Below are 14299 nucleotides of genomic sequence, written 5' to 3'. Positions count from 1 at the left end.
ATGGTGCATAATGCGAGAATCTGGAAATAAGATCGAGCCCGTGAGGGTTGCCTTCCATTATGCTCGGCGATTTTGAATTACGCCAATGACCCGTTTTAAACGAACTTCGCGAACGAATTTAACCACGACAATTTAAACTTTTCGTTAGCGTTAAATACCTTATCTCGTACGTCTTCGTTAGAACGAATATTTCGAGTTTGTTGCACTTGCATCACGCAAATCTATACATTTATTTATTTGGCCTTCCGTCCACCGAATTCCGGACCGAAAGAATTCGATATTAGATATATTCCAATATTTATGGAATGATCCTTTTTACCTTTATTTTTTAATATTAACGAATAATAGAAAACCGTTAAGCCAGCCGTTAAAACGAGCAATATCGGCATTCGTTTAATTATAGGATGAATTTCAGCTCGTAAAAGTGGCCCATTGTCGGCCTGTACAGTTTTCATGCAATTTTAACGACGTAATTCTGCGACGCTCGTCTGGATCATCCGGTGGCATCGATCCCATGTTCAGTGTTACCGAACAAAGAGAAGACTTCTCCTCGTCTGGCTTCTATCTAGAAGTTCCCCGCGATATATTTACAAAGATAACATTATGCCGGTCTTCTCGCGAGCCCGATCTACATAATTGTGCAACCGTTGATCAGCAATCCCACCGCTGTTTACCAAAGAAAAATCGCTTGTCTCTGCCATTGTTGATGAAACGCCATCACAATGGAACGGTGGTTCGATAAGCAACTTTCCTTGGGTCGTATGCTATTACGTCCTCTCATCACGATTCAATGTTAACGGAGGAATTGGATTAAGATAAAAGGAAAAATAAACATATTTGTGTAGGAAAATGAGTAAAACGGAGGAGAGGAGAGGAGAAAATGAAAATGAAAAAGGGAAACGAGGGACGATCCTGGGAAAATGGCGAACACAGGATGACTTAATCTCGCCGTTGAGGAAGGTTAGGACGCGAGGTTAATTAAATGAAATCTAATTAAAGCCTGGTTTCAGAATGATTCCTCGGCCGTACGTATTACGGCCGGCTAGTTTCCCGGCTCGCGCGAAGTGAAAGCTATTATATTATTTGGCGTCCGCGAAAAATCTGCCGGTCTACCGCGAAAGTGGCCCGCACGCCGTATCTTTTCTCGTCAGCCCTGACCGGTTTCGAATATATAAAAGCGATACGGCTGCTGGCTGTCAGCTCTTTCCTGACCACCCTCGAAACGGTAGCCTGATCGATTGCCCTACCGCTAAGTTAATTAGACAGGCGTGTCTGCCATTATTTCCTCTCTTAACAGTCGCTCGGTTCATTTGTCGATCGATAGATCTTTGCAGACCTGTTCCGATCATCCTGTAGATATAAATCGTGTTCCGATCGTGCTCTAAACGTCATCAAGGGTTATGCAATCGCGAAAAATAGCGCAGTATATAGCCGAAGGATAAAGGAAGAAAGTCAGGTGGACAGAAAATCGTGCGATCGGTTAGATTATTTAACGAACGGTGCACTATTGTGCAATCGTTCGTTTTTCTTTCGTTCACGGTGTTACGGTTGAGTAATAACGTTCGCAGTCTATTAATTGTGCGTTTATTGGAACCTTTACGTTCCATCACGATCAAGAGAAAGACACGTAGTTTCTGACCTCGTTTCGGAATTTATCCGGCGTTTTTCGTCGAATCGATATCCATTTGCCTAGGATCGATCGACGATCGATTGCCTGAACACACCAGATCGCGCGCCTACGTTCCTCTGATAAAGCCACTTTCTCAAAGCCCGTGAATCGAATCGAAACTAAACTGCGCGTTCCTTTAGCAAGGCACACTATCCTGTCGCTGTTCGCCTCTCGAACGAGGACAAATATCCAATCTATTGGACATTTATATCCATAGAACGGCAATGTTCCTTTTCTCAGGTGTCGTTACCGTGTACGAGCGCGCTCGTGTAACTAATAACGACCAGATTCTAGTCGATTCCATTAATACGGCTGCTATTTCCTCTTCATTCGCGAGTTTCCACGTAAAAATCAGCTTTCGTGCGATGCATTGTATTACCTCATGCGATGCAATTAAATTTCGTTCGGCTGTGGGTGCTTCGTTGTGAAATCCAACGTGTACGGAACGGTGACGAGTGAATTCGAGGGAAAAAGCGTAGCGTTTCTAAATGTAGAGTATACACTTGTAGTTGGAGCTCCTTTTGTCGAGGCTGATTCCGTCTGGTGAACTTTGGTATCGAGGTGCAGTCGCGAATACGAACTACACCATTGCCACCGCCACACTCGTACATTGGTCCGTACCAATCGGAGCGTGTCCCTTTCTCTACGCTGCCTGCGGACCTTAACACGACCCACGGTATAGTGCACCCTTATGTCGAAATTTCCAACACCGAACGGGGCGCTTAGAATAGTTGAGACGTTGCGACCTTGGCGACAAGGTTGAGATCCTACCTGTCTATAATCTCTAAACAAAGCATCGTGTCGAAGCTTTGTAATAGTGGATCGATTTTTACGGCTGTCCAGAGTTTATTATATTCTCGATTCTGTACAGAGTGACACGAAAGTAACGCAAACATTTGTCTCCAACCATCGTTATAACCATTCGTTGTAGAATTTTCTTAAATATTTTATTAATTACAATTTTATTTGCAGCAAATGGTATTTGGATAAATCAAGTTCTATTGTATTTTTGACTAATTCCATTTCCGAGTCTATATATATATAAAACTTAAGTATACGTTATTTTCGTATCACTCTGTATATCACAAAAAGCGCAAAAATAAGCTCTGTTCTTTGACGTGCGATCTTCCACGGAGATCTTCATCGGACGAGACTCCACTCCGATAATAAGATGCGACGACGCGACACCCGGACAATGACGCGCACTGCTAGCTGTGATGCGCTCGCGTCTGCTCGGATTTTTATGTAACACGAGGATGTGAAACCGGAGAAATTTTCACGGCGAAGCGGTGTATCCGTGGGAAAAGCGAGCTCGTTCCGCACGAGCCGCGACGACAACGGATGGAAGTCTACGTGTACGGATGCTTGTAGCCTGACGCGGTTGATGCGTCGTGGCTACGTCTGGACGCACGTGTCGTCGCGTGCTTCCCATTCTACTTCGTCCCACTTGCCTGTTTCATCCGAGTTCAAGTCCTACCAACGTCACATTGCACTTGCGCGATCGATTTCATGGAATTAATTTTATTAACGTCATTACATGTGTCTAACAGCATGAAAAACTTCATAATCAAAGGTATATGTTTTTGATAGGATTAGTGTTACTTTTTTATAGGATTCTCCCGATGAAATTTCAAGAGCAAAGGATAAAGAAGATTTGTACGCACCTCGTGCAATTGATTTCGAGGAATTAATGTGATTAACATTATTTATGTTATTTATAAATAGGAAAAGCTTCGTCATTAATAGTCTGAGAAATACATTCTTGTAATTTCATTTTGCTTTACAATGTGATCTCTGATGGAATTTCACAAAGTAGAGTGGAGGGTAAAAGACATTAGTGCGGAAATTGAAGGTGTGTTTGTAAGTGGAAGGTTGATAACAGTGTTCGATACGCTACCTCCATTCACAAAGCGAGAGCAGGAAAGTTTGACGTAGTCTGAAATCCAACGCTTATCTCGACCATTAAAGGTTAAGGTGCGGAATATAACATTCACGAGTGTTCTTGATTGCCTAACGCCTTCTTATTTTTTATCCTTTTTGCTAGGTACTACCTACTTATCTATTTATATACAGGTACAGTTACTAAACGTTTGTACATAACATTTCTACAATAACTGTACAGAATTTTAATTCATTCATGGGCGAGCGAATTTTATACAAAATTATATAACGAAATTGGTCCATTATGAATAACCGTTGTAACATTTGACAATTTATCACGACATGAAAATTATTCCATCAATGAGGAAACGCTATTAAATGGGCGATAATGGCATTTCGATAATGTAAATGCAACGGTGCGCTCGTTTATACCAACACGCATCGAGCACGACGGATAGATTTATTAGCAACAAGTTTCACCCTTTTATGTAATTCGTGCGCTAGCTTGTGCGATGGATTGGCATAGGAATAGTCAACTGCGATTTGAGCTTCGAATCGATCGAAGACGGTGCGTAAACTGGAAATCGCGCTGCGATTCCGTAATTATGTATACATATATGTAGCTATATTCGCCGCAAATTAGTGAGAAATTTTCATTAGTAAATTCGAAACGCAGTTAATAGGGTGGTTGGTTGACCATTGTAGCGTGAACAAATTATTCGCGAATAGATAGCAGGGCAAAATGGAATCGCATTGACCGTCGGCTACGAGAATCGTCAAAAGTGCATAATTGTCATTACGCAAGCGCCAGGTCGCTTTCTATCGTTTTATCATTGAAAATCGTGTAACATTCTTGCTCACGGCTCGCGCGTGCACTTTCCCCGTTGGTAAAAAGAAGAAACTCGATAGCATGCACTTGGCCTGCAACTATGCGTCCATCCTTCCACCATGCAAAATCACATGTTTCTCCTTTCGAAATAGTTTTCTTGGGTATCTATGTAGAACGTGAATGTACAGGATCGCTCAAAAGTATCGCCACACTTGTTCATTATTAATAGAAATGAAAATTAATGGAAATCAAAAATAGAAATACGGATAAAAAAAGGGACGAGGATTCGTAACAAAATTCTACACGATATGAAGTTGACTTTAGAAATAAACGATACAAGCGTCGATTGTATTATTAAATCTTATGAAAGTTTTTGATTAGTTCAAAAGTTGCAGCAAGGTAAACCGTAAGACCGTGGTCGATAAGGGTTGACACGATGGACGATGTTATGGAAGGAAGGAAAATCAAGCACAAAGGACGAATAGTCCCGTGCCTCCGTTCGCGGCGTGCCATAACTCGCTTCGGCAACTAGACTCGAAAGTATCTTACGCAATAGGCGAAGCGAGATAGTGTGGGCTACCGCCGTCCAGCGCGGAGCTGCCCATCATTTCCGTGTTCTACTGACTGCTCGGTCGCAAACGCGTACTCGCCTCTCTGTCTGCGTGCACTACGACAATCGACTGCATTGCCCGCACCGTTGCTTCTCTCGGTACCGCCTTGCGATTGAATTTTCGACTTTTGCATTCTTGTGTCCACTCTCGGGAAGAGTTTTCCACTCGGGTGTAAAAGCTCGCGAACCAACGTACAAATCGATCGCCGAACGAAATTCTTGGAAAATTTGCTAATGGTTTGGAAGTTCTGCGAATACTTGAGAAATACCTGTTGTATTTGAAAAATGATTGGAATGCAAAATTTCATTGACTCTTTCGTTATGGTATTATAGGATAACTGAGGATATTTTTAATGTACAAATCAAAGCAATTTTAGTAGGAAAATTTCACCATGTTCATTTAGAATATCTTTTTTTTTTTTATTGTAACAGCATCATTTCTGGGTCATCCTCCACGATGGTGACCAGCTTTTCTCATCTTCCATTGACGCAATTTGTTACCGGTGCAGGAGGGATAATTGCCGCAAAGGAGGATGTGAAAACGTCGTTAGCGTTGCAAGGAAATTCCCTAGTCGTCCCATCGAGCTCCATTTCGCTGACGGTCGATGGCATTTTATATAATAATTACTTTGCTATGTTAATTCCGTATTTAATGCAGGTCGCGTGATGCTACCAGCTCACGGTACGATCCATTGACATCCACCAAGCTATCGACGACGGGACGATAGTTTCGTTTCGCCGACGTAACGTACCGCGCAACGATGCACGGTGAAATAGAGTTTCCGAGTTTCGTCGTGGCTGTGCCGTTACGCATATTCCAACATAATCGCGTTAACCTGTGCTCCCATGCTCCTGTGCCATGATATTCTTCTCAAGCACAATCTCCATGCTGTTGGTATTTTGGGAAAATTGGAAGACATGGATAGTGGATTTGATAGCTTATTTGTTTTCGAATGGCGTACACGTCTGTTCATAAGCAAAGATCACACGAGAAAAATACAAGTCTGTTTTCTGGTTATCTTGTATGACTAACATTGACCGATTAATCGTTTCTTTGGTAATTTTTATGTATTACAATTTTCTGTATGAGAACAGCAACTATCCTAATATTTATGAATCGTGTTGTACACACGTTAACCATTGACTATGATATTAAAGTTACAAGGCGTGAATAGTACTTTGTCATAATTTTGATGGTTTCTAGACACCAGTGAAATATCTCTGCATTTGAAATATCACTGGAGCGAGAAAAATTATTTGGAAAATGTGGGACGTTGCAAAAAATAGCCGGGAAAGTTCTCCTCGTTTGTGTCTTTATATACAGTTTGTATACGGTCTCATTTTTTGCAATTATAGCTTTTTAGCAGCGTCCGCGTTGCATTATTTTTTGTTGCGGACGAGAAAATAACTAAACAACAAACAATTCCATCGTGATTACTGGTTCGCGATGTATCAGTTCTCACCATTGTCGGACATGCCCGATCGGATGTTAATTGAACGGCAGAGAATCCTTTAATTAAATCAAACTTATTCGGAAAAAACGTTTCCAATCAGGATCAACTTTTTAATTAAATAAAACGAGGACAGAGGCGCATTGTTCCAACCGACCAGCCGATTACACGGTGGAACTCTCTCCGGAGAGGGAAAAGGAAAACCGTGGTTGCTGGCCGGCCGTGCAATTTTCTGCGGCGCACCATTTTTCCCTTTCGTCTTTTCTGCCGCAATATCGGCGGCCGCTTATGCGAACAAGCCTTTCGAGCTCGACCGTACGTACCTTTTCTTCTCGTGACACGATCGTGTCCACTGGTGTCAGTGAACTAGAATTGCTTGTGTAGGAACGAGCCAAGCCGGACAATAATTAACACACCGATAACGACGATAAGGATCGGCCTGTTTCAGATTGTTAAAGCAGCTATGACTACGTTCACCGGCGCTGCGGACCTGTCACACGTGAAAGACTACTTGCCACCCACCTTCCGATGTTTAAGACGTCACAGCGTTAAGTTTCATACTGTATCAAATTCTTTCTTCTTTATGTCTTTTGAACTTCTTGGACTTTTTACTGCCCTACAATTTTTCAAGAAACTCTGTGAGGGTTGTTTTAATAGAATATTTTAGTCGCCTGGAATATTGTCGCTAGGCCGGTACCACAAGTATGAGTATAAAACCTAATTCCATGCACTAATAATAAAACAGTTTTCTTAACTACACCTCGATGTAGGAAACCAATTACACAATCTACCTGTACACGCATGAAGTAATAACGTTTTACCCAAGGTAACGTCAAAGGAAGCGGAACTCCGATATAATCTTCTAAAAAGAAAAAAATCACCAACCATATTTCCACTTTACGAATATGGAATCGATCGACGTGAATCGTCTAGCATGAAAAAAAATGCACCGTTTCGAATGAACAGTTCGGTTTCCCTGAGATTGGAATTGTAGTTAGGATTGCACCAGTCGATACGGTATACGTATGCTAATTGATTGTGCAACCGTCTTCCGGTATCCGAACTACGCGTTGGAGGGTTGGTAACAACCAACCGCTTACACATATAGACACGTGGCATGTAGAAACGTGGCTACACTGTTTTCCATTCTTAGTTCCCCTCATCTTTTCTCCTTTCTCCGTGTTTCTGTCGTTTCTTCGGGAGGAGCAAGACACGCCTAGTGTATGCTTTATATGTGGCGATTGGTAATAGAACCGACCGCGTAGAAAATGGTCCAGTCCGCGCTTTGGAAATAAACGCAGGTTGCCCTAATCCAGTCTCGATGTACGAAAGTTAACGAGTTTCCAGCGTGAGCTCGTTAAACATGATTTTTCGCACGGCGTACACGTTGACACGCTGATCGGAGATCGATCGAGTGAAGCAACGCAGGATCTCACAGGCTCGATGATTTGTTTCTCCAGCTTTACGCTGCCCAGTTTTATGGCTGGCAAACTTCGACTTTTTGTTTCGAAGAAATCCAATGTGCCCCGATATTTATGAAGACATTATGGTCATTAAGAACTTTCGGCCCCATTGGGACTCTTTGTTAGAGTTTAACGAGTTCAAGGGAAAATTTAGGATGCGATACGAATTCGACTTTCGTGTAGCCTAGCGTGGGCCACTCGCTTCGGAATACTTAATTCTATATTTCATTTGACTATTTTTTATCCGGATCTTCTTTCCTTGGATTTGTTTCCATCGAAATTCATGCGAAACTTTTAAATATCAAAGCTTCGAACAATATTTATATATCTGTTGGACAATCGTGGCAATCTGGTTACGTATGCAAGGGTTCGTTACTTTTCGTTTGACTTTATTATTTCCAAATTATAAGTAAGTGTAACAGAGCTATATAGTTAGTCTGTTACTAGCTTACACGGCTAATCTTATTAAGACAACGATATTGGTGTCAGTTGGCGTACGGTAATTGTCAGGGAGGAAATCTAGAACGCACAATCGTGGGCCGTCGCTGTGGGTGTAATAACGAAGTGTTGCGATACGTCCATAAAACAACGATAATAAAATAGTAAAAACAGGTCGTAAGATACACAAGACACGGAAAGAAAGAGTGAAAGAGTACGGTGGGGGCTGGGAAGGAGAAGTCGATCCTCTTATTCGATTTATAATAGAGATCCATTGAAACTAAAGATGAGATAGATAGTCGTCGTTCAATCGAACAACCATGCAAATCACGGTTTCCAACTGGCCGATTTCGAAACCCGTTTGGATACTCACGGTTGCTCTGGTGTCAAGCGAGGCTCGTTACAAGCTACCAGGATGGATTTTACAGACGGTGAGCTCGAATATCTTCGTCGTGCTGCTATCTAAAATTCCAATAGGCCACGCTAATCGATACCGGGACATCCACTCCAGGCTCGATGTACAATGGATATTTAAAATTCTAATCGGACCATTTGGCGGGCGCTGGACCGCGGCGAGAATTCTGAATCGTACCCTCTCTATTCGACGGAATAGAAAAGGACTGGCTAAGCGGATAACGGATGGCAGTTCCGAACTGTTTCTGAGAGAGATGGAGAATGGAATTGGAGTAGCGGACGAGATGTGTGTAGAATTAAAAATTGAGAAAGGATCGTGGATCCTCGTAGTGTTTCCTGTATCCTGTACCTCTGTAATCCTTTGGTATACTTAAGCTTGTGGTGGGCGAATTTTTATTCCCTTTATCAGTGTGAAGGATTAAATTTTTGCAGATGAAAGATACAACTAACAATGAATAGGAGTTGAATGCGTAAATATCAAGTGTCACATAATATAATTTGCACTTAAGAATCAAATGCTTCAGAGAGATTAACAATTACTTGAAAGATGGAGTAAAGTAGATTTAAGCACTTTTCAGTCGATGGAATAAGCTGGTAAACTGGGGATCGCTATAAACGTAAATTAACATGGACAACGAGGCAATGAAAGTCGAGTCGCAGCGTCCAACATTATATTCAATTACCAGGCTCCAAGAGTCGGATTAACCGCAGCCAAATTACGAGGCCTTGTCTGTCTAACTTTGCGCTGCATAATAAGGCCAAAGAGAAAACATTATTGCGAATGGCCATTTGTAAACGAATTCAAACAATGTGATATATTCGATGCAAATTTCGATGAAAGTTCTAAAGACAATTTTTATCGTAATTTCAAACGTATATAATTACCAATACCACTTTCTTTCTACTTATTCGTTTGATTGGTAATTCTATAATGGAAAATTTCTAACCATTATCGAGCAATGTATTTGATCGTTTATAAGAAACAAATGTTCTTCGAAATAAGTAACGAATATTTGCGAATTTTAATTTACGATGCGATAGACACTGCACAAACAGAAGCGCCTATTTCGAATTTAGGAAGGCTATTCACAGAGTCCTAATTCTCGCAATCAAATGGTAGCACGAACCAATTCTACTCTTCGCAACAAAAGGACTTTGTACGGAATTAAGCAGATCCGAATATAAACCAATCACCGTTCGGCCCTTCGACTGGAAGCACAGGTTACGTTTCCGGACGAGCTGTTTGATCGTAGGATCGCGGTTTCCGCTCGAACGCATAAACGTCCTGAAAAAGGGCAAAGTATCATTCGGTGAACGCCGATCTCTCTGCTCGTCGATAACTATTGAACCATGTCAGCGAACGAGCATCGATTCTCGACCTGGGAAACAAAGAGAGGCGTCCTTAGAAATCGGCTGGGTTACAACGGACGATATTAAAATGTTGTAACACGGAGATCTCGCATTTCCGGCAGACGGTGAAATTTAAACATGACTCTCTTTGTATGCCGCGTCCACCTCTTCCGTTTTACTCTCGCGCCGTGTCGCTTCGAATCTGTACACCTTTAACTGGATAACCACTCGTTCTTGTTAACGCGAGCCGAACCGACGTGTAAAGGCCCTTTTAATGAAATTTCATTGTAACCAGCGACCACTGGCTTCCCTGTTTCCACCGTTGAAATCGACATCACCACCCTTTGTTCCCTTTTTCCTCTTTTTCTTTCTTTTAAACCCTGTGGCCAACCAGGAGGGTGCTTAACGATGGAAATGGAAACCATTGGACGGTTAGTCGCGAACGTTAACGACATCGATGTAATTTAGATACGAAAGAATCCTATCTCCTGCTATCGTTTCACAACATTTCTACGATCACCGCGACCCTGACTCGTCGATCTTCGGCATGTAGACACAGGATTTGTTACACTCGTTGCATCGCAAAAATCATTTCGGAGCAATTGTGCGAATTGCCAGAAGGATAGCTAAATTGGATTAAATCGCAATAAATATTTCAACGTGTTTCACCAGTACCGACAGCTTCGTTCGCCGTATCGACTTGCTTCAACCAGTCAAGTTGCTCAGCTCCTCGACAGATCTCCGATACCTAAATGCATAATTAATCCTGTCCAAGTAACGTGTTTCCAAGAATGCGGGATGGAAGAAGAGGAAATCAGCTACCTGAAAGATCAACTTGTTCTTCGATCGTTAGTTCAAGCGACTGGCAAACAGGACGTATAGTACAAACTGATCTAGTGACCGTGCCCTAAGTTTGACTTCAAAACCAGAACTCGATATTTTCCATGTTACGTATACATATGCATGATTCGTAAGCTTGTATAAGTTGTAATAGGACACTTTCTATTTTCAGTGAAATTTTTATATATTGGATACAGGTTATGAACTTTAAAATGGATGCAATCTTTTAGTACATTAATTTCTTTATCGTATAAAATGCCAAGCTAAATCATATACCTTCGTATATCTTTCAACGATTATATAACATTTTGTAGAAATTTAGTATGATATTTGCTCGATTGTAAGTTAATATAACATTCGCGGAAACGTTTTAGCAACTACATATCGCGTTTACTTTTTATATCTTCCTTTTATTTTACTTCATCCCTTTCGTTATGCATCTGATACCGAAGGACTTGTACCCGGTAATAAACTCAACTAAATAATAACCGTCTCAGAACATACGTCTAGGCAGTAATTCGTTTCATTTCATTTTATTATGCTCGAATCAATTCTAAATCAACTTCAAGGAGGTTAAACTATAAAAAAAAAGATAGAAGAGAAAAGAAACGTATGAAAGTATAGTAAGGGAAAAATGTAGAAAACGCAAGGACGAGGAACAGCAAGGCGGAAAAGTATGACACGCGGGCCACTGTAAGTGCTCCCGTTCACCATATCGGTATTTTTTTTCCGGATCAGCGATCGGCTGTGCTAGTAGCTACACAGTTCTTTTGCATACCTAACCGCATATTAATGGCTGTAGGCCCCAGTTAGCACGGCGACTAAGCGCGCGGCCAGGCGAGCGTGTCGCGCAAACGTTGAATAATAACTGCATTCCTCTCGGAACGGGTCCGAGCCGACGCCGCTCGTTTATAGTGTATAATGTATACGAACACAATTCGCCTCCTTTTGCACCGACATACACACGCCGCCCTATATATTAACTGCCGGTGAAACACCGGTGTCTATTGCTCGCCGGATTCGCAACGGCGTGCGATCGATCGATTCGAGTTGGATTCGATGCTCGACAGAATAGTAAGCCTTCGAAGGAATTGTTCTGAGTTCCTTTGCGAAGTTTTCATTCTGCATTGGCTTAGTTTTTCGATTTGTTTCTTCTTCTTTCACATGTCATTTCTTCCTCTTTTTGTTCAAGATATCGGACAGATTGTGGAATTAGGTGGAATTTTATGTCACGTAAGAAGGGAAAAAAGTTGAAGATTTGATCTTTAGGATATCCTGTAGGAGGTTCGTCTCTGGTTTAGATTTGAGTCTGAGGCTGACGTTGAGTTTGCGTTACGTTCTTCCAAAGTCTTTGCTAATCGCACACATACCCATTACATGGAAACCTTGAAATTTCTCAAATTAAAATTTTAAAATATAAAATTTCTATCTATCATTGTATTGTCAAATTTTTCATTTTAGGTACATAGTTCTTCTTCGGCAAATCTACGCTAAAATTCACATTTATAAACGAACACTGCCTTAACAACTCGCCTCGATGTTCCGCACGATGTCACGGTGTATTCACCACTTTCCGGTGAAGTTGTAACCAATTAAATTGTCAGAAAAGTCTTTTGCCCGCCATGTAACTGAACACCGTGCGTTTTACGTAACAGCCGCGTAATGGAACGAAGTTACTTCTGTAAGTGACACATCGGTGACGGAAACGAGAAGATTTGCGCGCCTCGGGCACGCGTGCCAACCGATCGTTAATCGTCGGAACAATGGCTCTTCCCTCTTCGTGAGTAATAACACGATCAAACGAAATCACCGGTTCGCGATTTTTGTCTCTTCTAAGTACAACGACCTGTACGATTACACGAACAAGAAATTACACCTGTGCCGATTCGTTTGCTTTTTGTTACTCGTCTCCAGAGACGAGATTTTCTTCTGGTACAACCAGCGTATCCGCTACCGGATACTACACGAACGACCGTTACGTCACGCGACTTCGTCCAGCAATTCTACTGATTCACTCTCCTTCCGCTGAAACGACCGCGATTCCTCGCGCTTTTACAGCTTCGATCCCGTTCGTGAATTCGTGGAATCAGTGTTCGTTCGTACACACCTGTGGCCAGAATAGCTGGCGATAAAGGGCACTGGTTGTTTCGCATTGGAGAGAATGAAAGGTATAGATTGCTAGTGGTGGATGCAAAATGCTATACGTTGTCGGTCATAAGTTCGATAAAACGCGAATTTTGTATGCAAATTCATATTTTTGTGAACGTAATTAAACACGTGGAATCTAAGTATACAAATATCTGTTTCATCTCTTAAATATTATAATGAGAAATTTACTCTAGAAATCTTATACATTTTCCGTTATTATGTGCACTTCGTGTCTTTTGCGTTTAAATGTAACATCTTAATTTTTCATAAATGCATAAAGTCCGTAGCCTTGTTACAGTTTTACCTCATTTAATACTTTACATTATAAATATACAAATCCGGAGGGTTGAGATTTAGAGTGGTGTAAATCCACCGTTATTTCTCGTAAAACAATGTTCTACGTTTATAATTGTAAATCGTTTAATTTAAAGTTACAGCGGTGAATAAAGTTAAGACTTAATCAATTGTGAGATTAGAGGAATGATATCAACTTGTTATTTGGACGGAAAACGGAAGAAGGTTTTAAGATATGAACAACGAAGATCGACAGGTGCATAAAACAGAATTACTCGAAACCTGAATTCTTCGCGTCATATAATGGCTATTCTGACTGCAGGTTTGATGCCCGCGCGATTACGAGCTATAAAATTCACAGCAAAAACACACTCAGAGCTTCGTTGTATTTCGCCTGCCCCTTTGCTCTACTTCTACTTTCGATCGTGAAATTTGCCAACAACTTTCAACGGATCAGCAATATTTTACATGGAAAGCTCCTATACTAAAATCCTTTTTTCGCTCGAAAATAAAAGTTTAATATTTTTTTATGTATTTTGTTTATAGAAGGTTTAAATGATGTTGATTTTAGTAAAAGTGTTTGCCGCTTATGGGATTGACTATTGTAAAACGTCAGAAGCTCGCGGAAGTTTCGATAAAAAATTTATGACAAAAGGCGGCCGGAGATTTTCGCAAAGCTGGCGTGTCAATATTGATTCTAACTACGAGAAAATTCTAGGATCCCTTGAATTGTCGACACGAGAAGCCGATTTTCCCGTGCCGATGACGGAAGATGAGGGTTGGACGTTCGTTGTAAACGATATTTGTGTTATAACGCCCCGCCATCCCACTCTGATTCGATCGATCGAATTACCCCGCACCCGAGACTTTTTTCGAAATACAGAACACGCGATGCGTGATGAAATATTCACA

Source organism: Bombus affinis, chromosome 3 (genome assembly GCF_024516045.1).
Source record: "Bombus affinis isolate iyBomAffi1 chromosome 3, iyBomAffi1.2, whole genome shotgun sequence".
Lineage (NCBI taxonomy): Eukaryota > Metazoa > Arthropoda > Insecta > Hymenoptera > Apidae > Bombus > Bombus affinis.
This window is presented reverse-complemented; position numbering follows the sequence as displayed.